Source organism: Geotrypetes seraphini, chromosome 10, assembly GCF_902459505.1.
Source record: "Geotrypetes seraphini chromosome 10, aGeoSer1.1, whole genome shotgun sequence".
In the NCBI taxonomy this organism is placed as follows: Eukaryota; Metazoa; Chordata; class Amphibia; order Gymnophiona; family Dermophiidae; genus Geotrypetes; species Geotrypetes seraphini.
The window spans coordinates 119,851,796-119,873,729 of record NC_047093.1 but is presented as its reverse complement, the minus strand read 5'-3'; the positions used below and the strand labels follow the sequence as shown (position 1 = coordinate 119,873,729).

At 37.1% G+C, this 21,934-nt stretch overlaps 1 pseudogene; it reads right to left on the bottom strand.

Annotated features, from left to right (window-relative positions):
- The window catches only part of LOC117368564, a 50,053-nt pseudogene extending 28,119 nt beyond the window's left edge, over window positions 1-21,934 (bottom strand).

Below are 21,934 nucleotides of genomic sequence, written 5' to 3'. Positions count from 1 at the left end.
TAAAGAAGTAAATAAGAAAATGGGGCAGGGGGCATGATAGGGAAGGCAGAGGGCCCAGCGGACCTGTGTGCCTAGGGGCCCTCAACAAATTAATCCTGTCCTGAATTCAGATCCTTACCCTCCATGGCAAAGAGTCCAAAACTTCCATATTTTCTCTAGTCCATGTAGTGCCATTTCTTGAGCCAGATATGATCATGTTATGCAGTGCGTGTGCCACGGCATAAACAGCATTATATACACTGTAGCTGCTCCCAAAGAATGTGCTCAAACAGTGAGTTACGAAAAATCTCTCAAGTGTAGAGTTGCAGTCTCTTCTGATCTTTTTGGGGCATCTGCTGTCACACAGGACCTTCCACCAATTTTTACTCAAGACATCACTTGCCAGCCTGACAGGTATGATCTCACGGATAAATTTATAAAAATTTGGCATAGCTTTCTTATATGGTTTAAATATAAAGAACTTGATCCTTATGTTAAAATGTTTTAGATTTATATCTTTTTTTTCTACCTGAGTTATAGTGATAAAAACCTGGCCACTTTTCACATTTTCTTGAAAATTCTTTAGATTAATTAGAGAATATGCAGAATTTTTATAAAAGTAGAAAATGTTCACAGCAGATGATTGGTTAATTGCTCTAAAAAATTTCTGTAATTCTAAAACTGAGCAAATGCTCTGGTGAGGACAGCTTTGATGTAATGCGATGCAGCCACCATTCCGTTCAATCCCTTCTTTCATGATCTCGATAGCTCTCACACTGCTTTCGTCATCGGTTGATAAGATATTGACCCATTTCCAGCCAAAATACTTCAGTAGCTTGTCTATTGCAGCACAGAGATGCAACTCATTGGGGATAGTCCGGTAAAAATAAGGATACTTAACAGAGTCACTCATATAAAGATTCTGTGAGATATAACTGACCTGTCAGGAAAATATAAAATAATGAATATATAATCCTTTTTCATAACTCTGAGAGAACAGTTTATATCACATAGGACATAGGATTTAATAGCACATAGTTTGCAGGAGGCTCCTGTTAGTCTCTTCTTTATAAAATTGCTCTCCATGAGGGTCATTTTATAAAGGGATGTATAATATACCTGATATTGCATGTTCCCCCTTTGGGGATATTTAGTCATTGACACATAGACAGCCTCACATTAGGCCAACTCTCTTCCTTCCACCCTCCCTCACAAATCCAAGGAGGTACATAAATGTATTTTAATCTAGAATGATTTTAGTGTAGTATTGCTTTGCAAGTTAATCAAGGCAACATTAAATAGAAACACAGAAACATAGAAAGATGACGGCACAAAAGGGCTATGGCCCATCAAGTCTGCCCACTCCACTGTCCCACCCCATTAAGTCAGAGTGCTGCTCGACCCACGTAGAGATCCCACTGGATGTCCCATTTATTCTTAAAGTCGAGCACGCTAGTGGCCTTGATCACCTGCACCGGTAGTTTGTTCCAGTGATCCACCACCCTTTCTGTAAAGAAATACTTCCTGGTGTCACCACCAAATCTCCCTCCTCTGAGTTTGAGCGGGTGCCCCCTTGTGACTGAAGGTCCCTTAGGAAAGAATATGTCGTTTTCCACCTCGACACGACCTGTGACGTACTTAAATGTCTCAATCATGTCACCCCTCTCCCTGCGCTCCTCTAGAGAGTAGAGCTGCAACTTGCCCAGTCTTTCCTCGTATGAGAGACCCTTGAGTCCAGAGACCATCCTAGTGGCCATTCGCTGGACCGACTGAGCTCGAAGTACATCTTTACGGTAATGTGGCCTCCAGAATTGCACACAGTACTCCAGATGAGGTCTCACCATGGTTCTGTACAGTGGCATTATGACTTCAGGTTTACGGCTGACGAAGCTTCTATTGATACATCCCATCATCCGCCTTGCCTTGGATGAGGCCTTCTCTACTTGTTTGGCAGCCTTCATGTCTGCACTGATGATTACTCCCAAGTCCCGTTCTTCTGAGGTCGTAGCTAGTGTTTCTCCATTCAAGGTGTATGTTCTGCATGAATTTCTGCTGCCGAGATGGATCACCGTACACTTCTTTGCGTTGAAGCCCAGCTGCCATGTCGAGGACCAGTTTTCCAACGTGATCAGATCCTGCGCCATACCATCCGTGAGATCGCTTTCACCTACTATATTGCACAGTTTGGCGTCGTCGGCAAACAGCGCTACTTTTCCCTGAAGCCCTCGGGTCAAGTCCCTTATGAATATGTTAAAAAAGGATGGTCCCAAGACTGAGCCCTGCGGCACTCCGCTAGTCACCTCCGATGTCTTAGAGAGGGTGCCATTGACCACCACCCTCTGAAGTCTTCCACTCAGCCAATCATTGACCCATGCCGTTAGTTTCTCACCTAACCCCATCGATTTCATCTTGTTTAATAGTCTACGGTGTGGGACACTGTCAAACGCTTTACTGAAATCCAAGTACACTATGTCCAGAGACTCTCCCGAGTCTAGCTTTCCTGTCACCCAGTCAAAGAAGCTGATAAGATTGGATTGGCATTACTTGCCCCTAGTGACTCCATGTTGACAGGGATCCCTCAGATTCCCCTCATCCAATATCGTGTCTAATTTCCCTTTAAGTAGAGTTTCCATGAGTTTACACACTATTGATGTGAGACTTACTGGTCTGTAATTCGCAGCCTCCGCTCTGCAACCCTTTTTGTGCAGAGGAACAACATTGGCAGTTTTCCAGTCCAGGGGGACTCTCCCCGTACTTAGGGAGAGATTGAAGAGCATGGCTAATGGTTCCGCCAAAACATCACATAGCTCTCTGAGCACTCTTGGGTGCAGATTGTCCGGTCCCATGGCTTTGTTCACCTTGAGTCTTGACAGTTCTTTGTAAACATCAGCTGGTGTGAACTCAAACTTCTGAAATGGGTCATCCATGCTTTGCTTTGCATCCAGCCGAGGCCCGTGCCCTGGTGCCTCGCAGGTAAAGACTGAACAGAAGTAATCATTCAGTAGTTTGGCTTTATCGGAGTCAGTTTCCACATAATTCCCACCTGGCATTCTAAGGCGTACTATCCCGTTTGTGTTCTTTTTCCTGTCGCTAATGTATCTGAAGAAGGATTTGTCCCCTTTCTTGATGTTCTTCGCTAGAGTTTCTTCCATACGAAGCTTGGCTTCCCTGACTGCTGTTTTGACCGCTGCACACTTTGTCCTGTATTCAACGTTTGCTTCTTTTTCCCCCATGATATTGGCTTTTCTTTGGAGCCTCTGGAAGAATACAAAGTGGGGAACAGTCAGTAAATTTTTCAAGCTGTAAATATTCTTCAATCCAGTCATTAAAAAGTATGTATATTTGTTTTAGAGCAGTGGTCTGAAAGTGGCGGCCTGGGGGCCACATGCGGCCCGCCAGGTACTATTTTGTGGCCCATGGTCTGTACTAGTGCTGACCACTCTTTGCAGCTTCCTCTGGTTTCCCCCCGGTCTCCCGCTCTTACCTTCAGATTATTACCACAGCCTGCAGAGAGGATTGCCAGTGCTATAGCAATCCTTGCAGGCTGCCGTTGTCCTCAGCAGCACGTTCCCTCTGCTGCGATTCTGCCACTGACATCAGAGGAGGGGTAGGACCACAGCAGAGAGAACATGCTGTGGAGGCCGATGGAAGTCTGCAAGGAACACTACAACATGAAGTAGAACTCTTATTACCTTACTGATGTCAAGACTCTATATGCAAGCCTGCCCTGCATTTCATTTTCAATCTGCTTAAGTTTCATTTATTAAAGAAGCAAGCTGAGGCCCTGCACGACACCAAGCTTTTCTGGAAGAACACAGGCTTGTCATGGATTTGAACATGAATCATGTGAGCAAGAAGATATATGGTCCCTGTTACAGAGAAGCACAAGCAAAACAACTAGATGTAAAGATATAGGTGTCAGGCTTTAGGAATGTACTGAACCTTTTAGCTAGGCTGGATCTGACACCAGCTAACACAAAAAACAACAACTTTAAATTGCCAAATAAGGAAAAGACAGACCTATAGAAAAAACTGTGGACTTGTGTACGGATTGGTCATTTATAAATAAATGCAGCTATGGTTACCAGGAAATGATAGGATATGGTAGATAGGAGCAAATTTGCAATATGAGTTTTGATTGGCATAAGAGTAAAGGGTGTAGCCATGAGAGAAGGTTATAAAAATTGATGAATGCCTTTGTGTAAGGTAGGGATGATTACTTACAGCTAGATATTCTTTTGCCTTGGCACTAACCTGTACCAATCCCTCCAATGTATATCAAATGAACACTACCCTTTGTTAAATACATTTTGTGCTATTACATTGTCATATTCTGCTTAAATAAAATATTGTCAGCTTTTGGGTAATACATTGTCCGTTTGCATTGTCCTTGATGTCAATTATTGAGGAGCTTGTCAGAGGCTTCTCACTTCTGCCAGGCAAAACTCCCTTGGGGTTAGGCTTAATGCCCCAAGGGTGGGATACTCTCCAAATAATTTTCCCTCTATGAATCAGCTTGGAAAGATCCCCTCCACAGATCCCAACAAAATGACTGCCTGTAGCTTGTATTTAAAGTTCAAAACAAAACCTCAACATTTTCAATAAACTTGGGCAGACTTTACTTTTCCTTCCAGCTCCCTTATTAGCAATGGCTCTCAGCCTATGTCCATACCTTCAGAGCTGGGCAAATCTGAACATTCTATTTTCATATCATAGGTAATGTCATTATCCGCCATTTCACTATCCTGCACAAACCCAGAATTAACCTTATCATTAGCCTCTTCATCAAAAACCTGTCTGCGAGGCTTGACGGCGCTAGAAGATGGCTGGGTAATTAACTAGCTCCACTCCTCCAGGCATAACTTTGATTTCTTATCAGTTCAAAAATTCAAGTCTACTGCCAGATTGGTCATTCATGATCTATTATGGCCTCAACTAAGTAAATTAATTTAGAAACAGCGTTCGCTGGGAACAAATCAAAGAGAAGTAAGTAAGAACAGCTGACGCCGTGTAAAGTTCCCTTGCTAGTTGAGCCATCAGACAAGGCTGAATTCATGGAGGAATTTTGTTGTATTAAACTGCTACTGCAGGGAATTCAGAGAAGCTGGAGACAGTGATAGAGGAAGAGGCTAATTTAGCCAAAAAGATCGAGGTAATAAATGCTCATTTAGAAAATCTAGAGGGAAGAATGGGAAAAGCAGAATCGGCTATGATTCAGTACAAACAGAATCACAAGGAAATGCAAGAACTATCAAATCAGCTTTTAGATCTTGAAAACAGATCTAGGAGGTGCATTAGACTTTTGGGATTATCGGAAAATTCAAAAGGAAAAGATATAATTGCCTTTTACAGCATTTTATTCCCAATTTGGTCCCACTCTCCTCTAAGCTTCCATTTGAAATAGAGAGAGCCCACAGAATTCCAAGTAAACGGTTCAACGGTTCTTCTGCCCCTAGAGTTTTACATTTTCAACAGGCCATGGAAATATTATAATTTGCAAAGCAAAACAAAAATATAACATATAAAGAGTCAAAAATCCTATTAGTTCCTGATTTTGAATAAAAGACAGTGAATATGAGGAAGGAATTTTTAAATTTAAGACCTCAACTAAAAATGCTTGGAATACAATATGGGCTTTTCTACCCTGCAATCATGAAGATAACATATAAAAACAAAACATCTCAATATGATGATCCTAAAAAATTAAAGGAATTCATCTCTCAGCAACAATCAGAACCCATGGAATAAATAGTAATTTGCTGATGCGGTTTTCATTTTTACAAACTATACAAAATGCTTTAATAATACAATTCTACAACTAGTATGGGGAAAAAGGAAAAGAAAAGAAAAAGGATAAAGAGGTTTTTGAAGAATGGGAAAAAAGATCAATGTGATATTCTGTGAAAGGTTGAAGATATTGGAATAACATTTGGTCACCTGGTTTCATGTTTACTCTTTAAACCTGGCATTATTGGTTGAAAATGGTTAGTGCCGCCCCTCTTCTCCATTTCCTGTGGGGGAAGATAAGTTTGTTTGCCTGCTTTGTTTGTTAATGGCGGCAGTTCCTGAGGAAGAAGATTGGTTTTGAACTTATTCAATGGAGTTCTCTCTGCCTCAACCCATATATGCTCATTCAGATAACTGGTTGGATTCATCAAATTTGCTTGTAACTTGGATGGATTCGCTACTTTGCAACAATTCTTATGTGGGAAAATGGAAACTGATTGCCTGCGTTTGAAGGGCACGGCTGGACTATCGGAGGGAAACCTTGTTAAGTTTTCATTTGAATCCTTGGGAAACTGCCTGGTTATAGAGATGTGAGAAGCATGAGAACAGAATAGATGTGACTCTGGCTTCGAGTGAAGGTTCAGATGGAAGACGATCTTGTGTTTATTGTACATTATTAAAAACTTGTCTAATATTTGAGAGGGCTAATCTATCAGATAATAGCAATGGAATGAATTGTTGGCTGCTCTGTATTAAAGTGAATTATCCCCATATACAGGATGAGATAGGAGTGGAAGGGAATAGTTTCATTGCCTTTGGTGGGAAGGAGAAGGAAGAATGGAAGAGAAAGGGGGAAAAAAAAGAAAAAGTCAGAAGTTGGTTAGGGTGAGTGTTAGATTTCTGGCATGGATTGACAGAAAACGGGAGTTTTTGGTTTTTTGGGGTTGGTGTCTGCTTCTTTTATGAGTCGGCGGGCCCAAGGCCCTTTAATTTTGTGTGGAGTTCGGGGCCTTTGAAGCGGAGCGGCCGCTGACGTGACTATGTATAGAGAGCCCTAATTTTGTTGTTATTACTGATAATAAGATTTTCCGCCCTTTAAATTGCTTTCGGTATGAGAAATTTATTTTCATCTTTCAAATAAAGTATGTAGGAGTCGAATGGTATAGATAATGTATCCTAATGAAAAATATTTGAACTTATATAAATTCACTTTGTCTTCCTTTGATTTTCTTCCTCTGATTTATCTGATTTTATTTTAACACTTAGTAAACAGGTTGGAATCCATATAAGTATTCTTTCTGCTTGAACGCTTATGATATATCTTTAATAAATCTATGAGGAGTTTGCAGAAGGATTTTAAATATTTAAGTCAAATATGGGATGGAGGTTGTTGTTATGAGACTTAAACATATATTGTGAAGTTATAAAATATTTATATTTTTATTTGAATTTCTTGCTATTTTTTTAATAAAATACTAGATCTATAGTATTCTTTTCCTGGAATTACTAGTTGATTTGGATTTTATGGTAATTATTGAAATAGTTCATGATTTGTTTTTAACATTTGAAATTTTCTATAAAGAATACATTTGATTCCTATGAGAGAACAAATGAGCATGAGATTTGATATATTCTCTTACTGATACTTTAATATTCCATTTTTTAGATTTATGACCAATTTAACTTATTTACAGAATATATGAATCTTTCAAATTAGTTTATGATTATATACTATTATATTTATATTATATATATACTATTGATGATTTAATTAATCACTTAGTTTATTTTAATATGCTTTTGTCTGATTATATACAATTCATTTAATGTATGCTTTTAAAGATATTAATGGAGTGCATTTGCCTGGAGGGAGCTGTCAATTGCTTGTCTATTTGAGTACTTTCAAGCAATCATATTATTTATGGGGGAGGGGGATGGGAGGGAGAGGGGGGTTCCATTGGGTGGGTTATGGTTGCACATTGGATATACTAAAATCTTTAATTTAAATAATTTGGGTTTACTTATTTGGGTTATATTAACAAAAAATTCACAATGTTTTTGAAAATATTCTCGTTAAACATCAATGGGCTCAACCATCCTATAAAAAGGAAAAAACCACTTAATTTTCTTAAAAAACAAAATGCAGATATTTATTATATTCAAGAGACCCATTTAACTGATATAAAATCTAAAAAGTTAGAAGGTGATTGGGTCAAACATTGTTTTTATGCTCCTGCTGTAGGAAACAAGGTGGGGGTTCCTATACTAATAAATAAAAATTGTACGGCATAACTTAGTGTGATTTCTGCTGACCATATGGGAAGATGGGTACATGTGAACATGAGTTTAGGCAATGATACTCTGACGCTTTTTAATATTTATGCTCCTAATTCGAATCAAATAGAATTTTTCAAAACACTCCAACATATTCTTCTACCTCTGGCTGAGACTAATTTAGTGGTGGCGGGGGATTTTAATGATGTTATGGATCCATTATTGGATAAAAAACCTAGTAGAATGATAAAATCATTGGGATTGGATAATCTGATTCAAGTTTGTGCACTGAAAGATATATGGAGAATTCTAAACTTTAATACTCGGGAGTTTTCTTTTTGTTCACATGTTCACAAATCATTTTCTAGGATTGATTATATTTTTGTTTCAGATAATCTAGTACAACAGGTAAGGAAAGCTGCCATAGATCCAATTATTTTATCAGATCATGGTCGAGTATGGATAGAGTTTGAATTGGCGGAACAAGATGGAAACAGACCTATTTGGAGGTTCAATAATACATTGTGTGGGGACACAAAATTTACTGAAGAATTTCAGACAATAATGGAAGAATATTTTCAACTTAACTCTTCAGATGAGATCTCATTGGAAACTATATGGGATGCTTTTAAAGCTACCATGAGAGGGCATATAATTTCATATTCGGCTTATGTTAATACTCAGTCTAAAAAAGATTTCTCTGAATTGGAGGAAAAGATTAAGGAATTAGAAGCAAAATTAACAGTAAAATGGAAACATGATACATTCCAGTCCCTCTTAAAAGCTAAATATAAATATAATGAGATATCTTCTAAATGGGCTAGGAAGGAATTATTTACTCAACAGGCGTTGTATTATGGAAACTCGAATAAAGCGGGAAGATTACTAGCTAATTATTTAAAAGCAAAAAAAAGTAAAGTAAAGATTGTGGCTATTGCAGATGAAAATGGGGTTACTCATTCTCAAATTGATAATATATTAAAACAGTTTTTGCAATGTTATAAGACTTTGTATTCTTCTGAGCTTTATTCAAATAAAGAATTTGATGGTTTAAAGTTTTTGAATTTAATAGAGGGTCCTAAAATTCCCGAGCATATAAAAGGATCTCTTGATGCACCTATTACATTGAAGGAGATACAGACAGCATTGAAGTCCCTTAGAGTTGGATCCGCTCCAGGAGGGGATGGATACACTGTGGAGTTTTATAAATCATTTCAAAATACATTACTGCCTTATTTATTAAATTTATATCAGGTTCAACTGAATAAAGGCTGCATTTCAGGTACTATGGCAGAATCTTTGACTATAGTTTTGCTGAAGCCAAATAAAGATCCTTTATTGGTTTCAAATTACAGGCCAATATCTTTGATAAATGTTGATGGAAAACTGTTAGCTAAGTTATTGGCTCTACGCTTGGCTAAAGCTCTCCCTTATATTATAGGTATGCACCAAACCGGATTTGTTGCTCATACACATTCCTTACATAATACTAGATTGGCTCTTCATATGTTGACTTTAACATAATCTATGGAGGATCCAGCCTTTTCTGTGTCTTTGGATGCAGAGAAGGCATTTGATCGTGTAGAATGGACTTTTGGGTGGGTTCTGGATTTATACAAATGATCAAAGCTTTGTATAACTCCCCTTTGGCTAGATTGTATATAAATAATTCTTTTTCAGATAGTTTTCGTCTGGAGAGGGGAGTTAGGCAGGGATGTCTCATATCTCCTCTATTGTTTGATATTGTATTGGAACCCTTATTATTGGCTATTCAACAAACAGCGGAGATTCAAGGTAATCCTTATGCTGATAGGGAATACAAAGTTTCTGCATATGCAGATGATATTTTGCTTCATTTGAGGAATCCTGAATCTGCTATTCCACACTTATTGGATTTGATCGAAAGATTTGGAAAATTTTCAGGATATAAAATAAATTGGAATAAATCATAAATCCTTACACTTAATATACATTCTCAAAAAGGATTGTTTGATCAGTTCCCTTTTCTTTGGAAAGAAGAGGGTATAAAATATTTAGGAATACGGATTTATAAGACACTGGATGAGACAATAAAAATAAATGAAAAATCTTTATTGTTAAAGATTACAGAAATGTGTGAGCAATGGAATCCGTTACAGTTATCTTGGTGGGAGAGAGTTCAAACAGTTAAAATGATGATTTTGCCTGTGGTGTGTTACCAAATGGTAATGTTACCAATTTACTTTCAAGGTTCTTTTCATAAGACATTGAATAGTATTCTTATCAAATTTGTTTGGATGGGCAAAACTGCTAGAATAGCTTTAGTATCTCTACAAAAATCAATTGTGGAGGGAGGGGTACATTTTCCAAATTTCTATAGGTATCATCAAGCCTATATTATGCGTATGTACTGGATCCTGCCTGACCTCATGAAACATTATCCAGAGAGGTTAATTTTGGAATGAAAAATTATGCCGCCAATGTGTCTGTCTCATGCATTGGACATTAAATTACCTAGTTATGCTAAGGATAATAACATTATTTTGGATACTTGGAAGACCCTGAGATGTATAAATAAGTTAACTGAAATTCCTATAGAAAAGTCTTTGTGTCAATCCCTATGGCTGAACTCCAAGATACAAATAGGCGGGCCCAAAATTGCCTGGAAGGATTGGATGCAAGTAGGTATAAGAACATTAGAAGATGCCATTTTAAAGGGAAAATTGCTTGATTTTTCACGGTTGCAACAATCTTTTGGTATTTCAAAATTTCAGTTTTATAAATGATTGCAACTGAAGCAGGCTATTCAGAATGGGTTCCCTGAGTGGTGTAATTTAAAAAATTTTTATAGTCTGCAATTCCACTGTTTTCAGGCAGACATGCTAGGACATCAAGCCGCCAAGTGGTATAAATTAAAATCTGAACTTATGAATAAGAAACCCAAAAACGCTCTTAGAAATATTTGGAGCATTGAGATTAAGCAGTATATTTCTGCATCTCGATGGCCACGTAATTGGTCTTGTAGGATGAGGTGTACAGCTTCAGCATCTATGAAACAAACTTGGTTCTTTTTGTTACATCGTTCTTTTTGGACCCCAGTTAGATTGAATAAAGTTAGATAATTTGTAGATCTAACAGATGCTGGCACTATCACCTAGACATAGGAACATTATTAGTTCATTTACTGTTTTATTGCCCTAAGATATTGATTTTCTGGAGATCAATTTGGAGACATATTAATAATATTTTAGAATCTGAGATTCTGTTAACATATGAAATAGTAATTTGTAGTACCATTTTACATATCAAGGATCCCCTAGATAAATATAAAAGATGTCTTTTATTAATTATGACTAGTACAGCTATACAAATGATTACACGAAACTGGAAAAACTGGGATCGTGTCAACTTTACATTCTGGTAGGCAAGTTTATGTCTAATTTATAAATATGAGAAAAGGAACACTGATTTATTAGGGAATTCAAAAAACTTTAACTTAATTTGGGGCCCATTTTCGTCTTTTGTAGAATTATTATAGTTATGATTTTTGTAGTTAGATAAAATGCACATCCAGCGAGGTGGGAGGGGGGATGATTATAAGGTCTTTTAATTGATTATTTATACAGATGATAATAGGAGAGAAGGGTGGTATTTTTCAGGTTGATAAATAAGACTGATTAATCATATGTATAACTTATGTTTAAAATATGTATACTATAACTCTGGACATATGATAAATTTTATAATTACTTTAATGAGAAAGATTAGGAGGGGTGGGGGAGGGTAATGTTCCATATGAATCTTGTAAAATTATAAGTGATGTCTAAAGTGTTAAATGTATAATTTATGTTGTTTCACTTATTGAAAGTGTTTAAAATGAATAAAGATTATTTTTAAAAAACCAAAAACCCCTCTGCCTGAGTTAGTAACATAGTAACATAGTAGATGACGGCAGATAAAGACCCGAATGGTCCATCCAGTCTGCCCAACCTGATTCAATTTAAATTTTTTATTTTATTTTATTTTAATTTTTCTTCGTAGCTATTTCTGGGCAAGAATCCAAAGCTTTACCCGGTACTGTGCTTGGGTTCCAACTGCCAAAATCTATGTTAAGACTTACTCCAGCCCATCTACACCCTCCCAGCCATTGAAGCCCTCCTCTGCCATCCTCCACCAAACAGCCATACACAGGCACAGACCGTGCAAGTCTGCCCAGTAACTGGCCTAGTTCAATATTTAATATTATTTTCTGATTCTAAATCTTCTGTGTTCATCCCACGCTTCTTTGAACTCAGTCACAGTTGTTGCCAGGAGGAGGACTGTTGCTTTCTGGTTCTCTGTGGCTGTAGTCTGCTGCTTTCTTTTTGCTGTGTGGCTCTGGCTTGCTGAGTCTGGAGTAGGTGTGCACTTTGAGGCTGGTCCTGGAATTGTCTCTGTGTGAAAACTAAACCCTTTTCTTTCATTGTAGGGAGCTGATTAGTCCTCTCTGCAGGTGTATTAGGGTAGCCTGCCCTCAGAGAACTTCTCACCTGGCATAAACCAGTTTGAGCTTGTTTGATGTGGTGAATATTCCATTCCTGTTCTTTCCTTTTCTGGCCCTATGGCTGCTGGGAGATGTAGTCTTTCCTTCTCTTTTCCCATAACTGGTGTAGGTAAAGCTAAACCAGATATGCCTGCTTTAGGCAGGGCTTTAGGAGGTTTCTTTGCTGGAAGGCTTGGCTTGTGAGTATTCCTAGGGGTTGCTTTGGGACTCTCCTTAGCAGGCTTAGGAATACTTTCAAGGGATTTAACATCATTTTCTTCTTCCAGCAAGCCTTCCTTACTAGGAACAAGGTCCGCCCTGTGACAGTCTCTAACAGCAAATCAGGAATGGGAAAACAACAACAAACTCCATCTGAACCCAAACAAAACAGAGATTCCTTGGGTTCCTAACACAATGGGACAAATACCTGACTTCAAAATTTATTTGGATACGTATTAACACCCCCTAAAATTACAGGAAAGGAATCTTGGGATACTGTTAGACTCACCGCTCACTCTGATCCTGCAAATTAAAACAACGTTTAAAAATAGTCTGTATCATCTTTGGCAACTATGAATTATCTTTCCATAAATTGAAAATTCAAGTCTAAACAGAGCTGTCCATACCATGAGAGCATCACCACTAGACTACTGCAATGCCCCGTGCATTGGTCTAAACAAAAAGAGTTTGAATCATCTGCAACTAATTCAGAAATCAGAGTGAAAGCAGCATGACCACATTGCAATCTTCTTGAAAAGGCTACATTGGCTACTAGTACCTTACAGGGATAAGTTTAAAGCTCTATTTTGATCTTCAATAGGACTAGTGGACATACAATGAAGCTACTAAGTAATAAATTTAAAGCAAAGTGGCTAAAAACAGTTCCTCACTCAACATGTAATTAAACTCTGGAATTTGCTGCCAGAGAACAAGGTGAAAGCAGTTATCTTAGCAGGGTTTTTTTAAAAAAAGTTTGAATAATTTCCTAAAATAAAGTCCATTAGCCATTATTAAGATGGACTTGTGGAATTCCATTGGTTATTCCTAGGATTAGCAGCATAAAATTTATTTTACTCTTTTAGAATCTCTCCAAATACTTGTGACCTGGGTTGACCACTGCTGGAAACAGGATACTAGGCTTGGTGGACCTCCAGTGTCTCCCAGTGTTGCAACTGTTTTGATCTTATGATGTTATGGTACTGTACCGTTGATGATTGAAAAATAAGATTGAAAGATTATGAAAGTGCTAAAGCTTTAAATGAGGGTTCACCATACAATATAAGCAGTTTATATTGACATGTGTACCTTGCACTGTACAAGGTCTGTTCAATTTGGGGATGTATTGTGTTCCAGCAAAATTTGTTCCACGGTTGATGACTGATGATAGAAGAACAACCACAAATTATGCACAAAAATCACAATGACAGCTCTTCCCTCATCTACCTTAGTTTCCTGACTTGGCCCCAGCTGACTTCTTGTTTCCTAAACTTAAATCTATACTGCAAGGAAAGTGATTTGACACAATTGAAGTCATAAAGCAAATTTGATGAAGCAACTTTTGTCGATTCCTGAAGATCTATTTAATGACTGTTTCCAGAAATGGAAATGACATTGGGAAAAGTGTATATGTAGGGAAGGGGAGAACTTTGAAGACGACCCAATGGAATAAATTGTAGGATTGTTTAATATATTTTATAAAATCAGTTCTGGAATTTTTAACAGACCTCTTATGTTACCAGGAGCTTCTTCTATGTTATACTTTCTCTGGCAAAGAATCAAGATCCAGTCCCAACATGACTAGACTCTTCTCCTTAGGTTACACTGTTCCTGTAATGAGCAGTTGTTGGTCAGACTTACATACCTCTGTTCAGTTCATTTAGCATGTGAACAAGTCTTATCTTTTTTCTATATAACAACAGGGGATAGCTGTTGCCCAGACTCACAATACATTTGCTAATTCTTCTCCTTCCTCTCCTTCCATAGTTCATAGATATTCCAGTGAGCTCCTGGTGGGATTTCCCACTTGTGGGTGTTCTACATATTTCTTGCTGGACCAGCTCCAGGAAATAAAGGACATGGCTCCTCCCTAACTTGGAATATTATACTTTCCTCCACAAAGCTCAAGCTCAAATCTAGTTGGGCCACTTCCTCAGCACAGACCTCTTTCTATTCAGATTTGTTTCACACATTTTGGGAGCAGGAGTCTCAAATGTTCTTCCTGAAACTGCAAAGGAAAGAGCATTTTGGCAGCATGATATAGATTAATTCATTTTGAATAGGATTTATGTATGCAAGGATGGACTATATAGGGTAAGGGGTAGAATGTAAAGTAAGATTAAGAATCTCTCTGACCTGTGGGTAGTGATATATCTGGAACATGTTGTAGAATGCATATGTTTCCTCATTTGTAAAGCCTTCAATGATGGCAGCCACTGTGCGAAATGAATTACACTTGAAATTTACGATTGTGCTCTGACCTGCCAAAATTTGCAAGGCTGATTCAATTATTTTCCTTGTATATGTAAAAGAATCTTTAATATGGAGCCCCAGTGTGATGTTGGGTAAGAGCTCTGAGTTGTTGTTAATTTCCTCCACCGCAAAAACAAAGGCCAAGAAGTTATAGTTAATATAATAAAAATATCTGTAATGACATTAAGATCATAATTTCATAACAGTGTACCTGAAATATTTGCAAAGATCCACATATTTATGCGTATTTATTTTTTAAATAAAATATCAGAATGCAAAAATAAAACAAAACAAAACTATGTTCTCTTTTACCATGCAGTGTGAAAAAGAAACCTGGTGTGCTGAAGCCACTTGTAATGCTGCCAGGAACATGCAGCTTTTTCTATTTTTTTATAATGACCATGAGCTAATATCCCCACTAAAGCAAGGCCATTAGATTGTGAGCCCTTCCAGCACCTCTTTTGCACATAGTACGAGCTCACACACTCTTCCTGAGCTAATCAGTTAGCAATGCACAAGTGCTGATGGATACACATAGCTTTGTCTACACTCTATTCCTTACAAGTATATCTTATAGAACATAAGAACAACCATACTGGGTCAGACCAGTGCTCTCCTATTTCCAAAAGTGGCAAAATCTAGGTCACAAGTATGTTATGTTAGTATATGTTAATCAGGTTCTTTGTACCCTCTCTACCTATTCAGTTCAAGGCCAGATTACATTAAAGAAGTTGGTTCAGTTACCCAGGAAGTTTACAATGGACAGTTTGACACAGACATTGGACAGTTTGACACAGACATTCAATAGAGTTGGAAGTTCAGGTAGATCAGTATGACTATTAATACAATTATGTTGTAGTTACAAATACATAATTACAAGTTACAAGTCAAAAGGAGCCTGAGAAGTTTCACTTCATGTACGACATCCAGATTACTTTATGTACTGTGGTGCCTTGCCCATTAATACAGGTGGGTAAAACATGAAGGCTTTTTTAAAAAAAATATATCTTTATAGATTTTCAAAATACAATTGTGCAACAAATAATTCATATACATAAGGTATCACAAGACAAGCACAATAAACTTTCAGACATTAATATACAATTAAATTCCCCCCACCCAATACTCAAATAAAATAAAACCCACAAGAAACTATCCATATATACCCTGAATCAAATTCCAATGCAACTCCCTTTCCCCACCCCCTAACCTACACTGGATGTGTATGTTTACAAATCTATAAAATAAAATCAGTTATTCTTCCTTACAAAATTTAGCCAATGGCTCCCAAACATCCATAAACTTTCTGTAACGCCCTTGCTGTATGGCCATGAAACGTTCCATTTTAAAAATGTAACACAGAGGTTCCCACCAAAAATTGTAACTTAATCGATCCGAATTCTTTCAATTCCTTAAAATGAGCTGTATGGCAACCCCTGTCATTATAAATAGAAGTTTGTTATTTCGATTAGATATTTGGCTTTTAGCTCTCATCAATGTACCAAATAAAATGGTGTCATACGTTAATGCCACTGTTTTTTCCAATATTTTGTTCACTTGATCCCATATGGACCTCCAAAATTTAAGTATCAAGGGATAATAGTATAATAAATTATCCCTAGTCCCAGCTTCGAGATGACAATGCCAGCATCTATTAGACTTTGAACTATCTAATTTCTGTAACCTAACAGGGGTCCAAAACCATACTTGGAGACCCCTGTGTGTGTTAAAAATGCTAGCGCACCTTTGTAAAAGGAACTCTAAGTATTTAATATTTTGTTCCAAATTAGCGAATTCTAGCTTAAGTTGCTTCCTGACATGAGCTGAATAGGAGATAATTTGCCTTCTCATGGTAGCTTTAAAAGCATCCAAAAGTATTTCTAAATAGATTTCCTCTGAGGCATTAAGTTGAAAATATTCTTCCATTTTTATTTGGAATTTCTCAATAAATTATGCATCTGCAAGCAATTCATTATTAAATATCCAAACAGGTCTATTATATTCTTGCTCCTCAACTTTAAATTCAATCCAAACTCCACCATGATCTGCCAAAATGATTGGATCAATAGTGGCTTTTGTGATCTGTTGCACAAATGTGTCTGATACAAATACATAATCTATATGTGAAAATGATTTATGGACATGGGAATAAAAGGAAAACTCCTAAGCATTATAATGAAGAATCCGCCATATATCCTTCAATCTACAAGATTGAACTATATTATACAAATCTAATGATTGTAACATCCTACTAGGTTTTTTTTATCCAGCAATGGATCAATTACAGCATTGAAGTCCCCCGCCACCACTAAATCAGAGGCAGACAGAGGTAGAATCAAGTGTTGATTTGAATTAGGGGCATATATGTTAATGAGCTTCAGCGTATGTTTCCCCACGCTCATGTTTACTTGAACCAATCTACCTAAAGGATCAGCTGAAAGGAATTTAAATGTAGCCAGACATTTTTTATTAATTAAAATAGCCACTCTCACCTTCTTGCCTACCACAGGAGCATAAAAGCAATGTTTAAACCCATCTTTTTTCTAATTTACTTGATTCTGAGGCATTTAAGTGCGTTTCCTGAATGTAATATATATCGGCATCTTGTTTCATGAAATTAAGAGTGTTTTTTCCTCTTAATTGGATGATTAAGGCCATTGATATTTAATGAAAACAATTTCAGCGTCATGTATATTCTAGCAAAAATGGGACCCAAAAATATAATTCAACACGCTTAACCTTTACTAGCATTATATAAACATTACACATCCTTATACTCCTATAAATTATACCTCCCCCTACTCTATATATAATATGAACCCTTGAGAGCACCTATTTAGCTCTTTAACTCAAAGACCCCTTCAGACCTTCTTTAAGTTATTTTCCAAATTCAACCTTGTATCCCTTACAGATTACTACATGAATCAACTTCTCATATGATACTACTGATTAATGATTTATAATATATATGAGATAATCTTTATAACTTATCAATTTATCCCAAAATAAATTATTACTCTGAAAGTCATAAAAAAACTATAACTCTAAAAATAAATAACAAACCTTAAAAAGAGCCACAGAAACACCTCTCCCCTCTCAATATCATTCCAATACACCCCCATTATATTCAGTTAATATAAGCAACATTACCTATATCACTGTACAACAGAACAACCCGTATGGACAAAAATATATATCATTCACTGCATTTGATTTATTAAAACACAGCCAACCAAAACAAGTTTCCCACATAACAAGCAATCTTTTCCATATATTCCAATCACTCTCACAAAATTAAATCATCAACTTAAATTAATAACCAGCAATAAAAGTTACTCAAAAAGCTATTTCATTCACATTCATGCACTGTCAAACCCAAATGAATAAATTAATATTGAATGAGTAGTTAATCCAAAGAGACTGCAAAGAATCATTATATTCCATATCTACCCCCTCCCACACGTCTTATAAAACCATTCATCCCAACCCCCACCTCAATCTTTACAAAGGTTCCCCTTAAATATCCATACACTACCATCCACACACCAATATATGCACATTGCCAATCTACAACAGAACAACTTCCAATCTGACGTGTCTTTTCCCTTTTTAATACATTTTCAAACATTAGAAATACAGTCACACCAAACCCCAAGACAGGGCTCTCAATCAGGCAGAGTGAACATCCTGAAGCATCTGCCACTGGTGCTGCTTCTCCTCCTCCAGCTCCCAGTGTCAGTCAGCACATGCCGGATCCAAGCTTCACTCTCTTTTACCCTTGCATGTGCTGTTTTTTTTCCCTCCCCTTTTTGTCCCAACCAAACCGCTTCCTGTTCATTCCTCCACCATTCGGGATGGTAATGCTTTCTAAGACTCACAGGGGCTTGGAGCTTGGATATGCTTCTCTCCCCTCTGCAGCAAACCTCCCTGCACCTCTTCTCTCATTCTGCCTCCTCCTGGTTTGCAATCACCAACGGAAATCGCAAGAAATCCACTTCCCATTTGGAAATCAACATGAAGGCTTTTAAAATTGAGGCTTATTGAGCATTAAATTCACATCCAAAAACAGGTCAAGAACTCACCTGTAACTGCACATTGTTTGATTTCCACTATTCTTTTAATAACTTATGTATCACAGTTTTGGAGACAACTTAAAATAGTCTGAGGGGAAATGGCTTTCATAAACTCTTGATACAGAAGGAGGGGCAATGGATTTTTTTTATTTAGCCAGTGTATTTCCAAATGGCTAGAATCATGAGTTTGGCAATGGAGCCCACTTTTTGCATTCTAGGCATTAACTTCTAGGAAACAAAGAGGAGAAGTGCATGCCATTCCTAGTGTTAGGCAAGTTGAATGTTGTAAGGGTGTTTATACTTCTTTAGAGTGATTTAGAGTGTATATGAAGGGAGTTTTGTGATCTTGCATGTTTCTGATGGTGTTTTTTTGTAGGGGTGGAAGCAGCTTTAAAGTGGTTTTATTGATATTCAATGCTACTGATGTTTGGTGGAGTCATTATATAATGATCAAATTCTCTAATATATTCTTCCATTAAACCCTGGTTACTTAACATGTAATCACCAGATTACATACAAGCGGGTGCTGTAAATTATCAAGGGTTGTGGACTCTCCTTGAGTCAGGAATCTTCTTGAACCATTAAATTTTTTGAGTTAGTTGTAATAGAGTGAGTTTTGATTGAAGTAATTTTATTCTAGTTAAATGTTGGTGTTGGTGGTTAGATATTTAATCATATTATGTATTTTTCTAGGGTATCGGCAGCAAGAATCCCCTGAAGCAAGTTGCCTTAAATCATGTACCAATGTTTGGAGTTGAAAAGGGCATATATTGTTAGGACTATTTTTGAATTTTCTGGGTTCTCTGCATTTACAAGTTGGTGGTGACTGCTAACAACAGAAAGTAAATAGGAAAAGAGAGTCACTTGATTAAAGGCTTACATCATAAGATCAGGACCTGGAATAGCTGCGTTATAGAAGGTCATATGATCCAGGTTTCATAAGCAACTCTGATACCTCTCTTCCAATTAATAGAAAGCAGTTTTTTCAACAATTTATTTTGACATTCATTGCAACTCTAGGGAGTGATAGTGATTTATCTATTCACCTGTCCCCCTTTTTCTTTTGACTTGTTGAGGCTGTGTGTGAGAGACCCAAACAGAAGCAACATTCAACGCTACTGATCCCATGGCAAGCAGTGGCTTTCCTCAATGTCCATTTCCCAAAAACAGACTATGAACTTTCCTCTTTGAATGAAAACAGTATTTCCTCCTATTGGTTTTAAAAGTATCTTCTTGTAACTTCATTGACTGTGACCTAGTCTTTCTTTTCAAAGTATTCCCATATAATTTAATTTAAAGTCCCCTGGTTTTTGTACTCTTTGAAAAATTGACTCTCTCTTACTCTTACAGGGTATATATTTATCCTTCACTGATAAGTCTCTAACTCTAAAATTTGGTGAATTCACAAAAGCAAAATTTAGTTTCACAAACTGTTCACTCTTTCTATTCAAAAGAATATTTTATTTGGGTAACAGTGTTTCCCATTCAATCCAAGAATCAAACACCTTTGAAATTAAAATGATGAAATATTTTGACTCCTACCAGACAGCACTTAAGAAAGATCTGCGCTTTATTTCACATTCCAAAGAAATTTAAAATGTCTTTGCCACCTCTCTATCTCCTGTCCACCCAGCCACCGCTCCCTCTTCCTGTGATACTATCACTGAAATGCTTACATGTTTCCCTTATATATACTATTTGTCACAATTTGCATCATAAAATGCATTGAGTTACCTTTTTTCCTTTGTTTTTGTTTTATTTCGAAGTTACCTTGAAAAGTGGGCCAACACAGCCACCAACCATTTCAACACATAAATAAAGTCTTACTCAGCAACTCAGTGGCATAGTGATGGTAGGAGGTACTCCCTCTCTCCTTCTGCACCCCCACACTCTTCCCATGTCCCTATCAAACATTTGTCTACTTTTCTTCCCATATCTCTTTAACTCTTTGCCAGCATAAGCAGCACCTGCAACCTCCTGCCCACACTGGTCTTGGCTCTGTTTATCAGCATTACCCCACAGCATCTTACATCTGATCAGCTAGTGATGCTTAAGTTGCACTTCATTTTCAGTGGCATTAACCAGTCAAGTAGTGCTGAAAATCCAGGAGTAGCCAGCTCATCAGGAATTAACTAGGCAAGAGTCTCTCATGATGTTTAATTTCTTATCTAGAATTCCCTCCTAAATGGTCGTCATTTTGTAAAGTATGTGCTTTAAATGTGACTGCACCTGCTATTTTGGGTGGTTGATTGAAAAGGGGAAATGCCATGCCTTCTTGTGAAAATGTCATGTACATTCTCTGCTTTTCTCATCTTTTCAAAGCACCCCTCGGAGAAAACCTTTTTACTGGCTGCCTAAAGGTGGAAGAAGAAATGTACTTTTCATTGGGCAGAGGACATTTTCAAACAGGACTATCAAGGAATGTTCATCTGATTTAAGATTGACAAAAGTTCAAATATATTAAACTTCAGTTTAAAAAAATGATAGCATATTAGCAGTGTATGGAAGATTATTTCTTGACTAGTAAAAATTCACTTGCTACAGGTTATCATGAGTTTATGTGTTCAATGGTAAATAAAAATATTAATAGTCTGAATGAGGACACCAAAAACTCAGATATAATTATAAATGTAGTAATATCATATAAAAAAGAAGAAAAATGTAAACTCCTTATAAGACATACACTACAAAACATCCTTCATACAGGTACAAGTTATATTTCCAACAGCTAGTCACAGAGCAACTCACAAACACTTCTGAAATGGGAGGTAATGCACAATGCTACTTACCCTTTGTATTTAAAAGATATGATGTTGCTAAAGGATTTAGTTAATTTAACTGAATACTGTTGAACAAATCCTCCAAGTATAATGTCCCCATCCATGTAGTAGCCATCTTCTGAAAAGTCCAT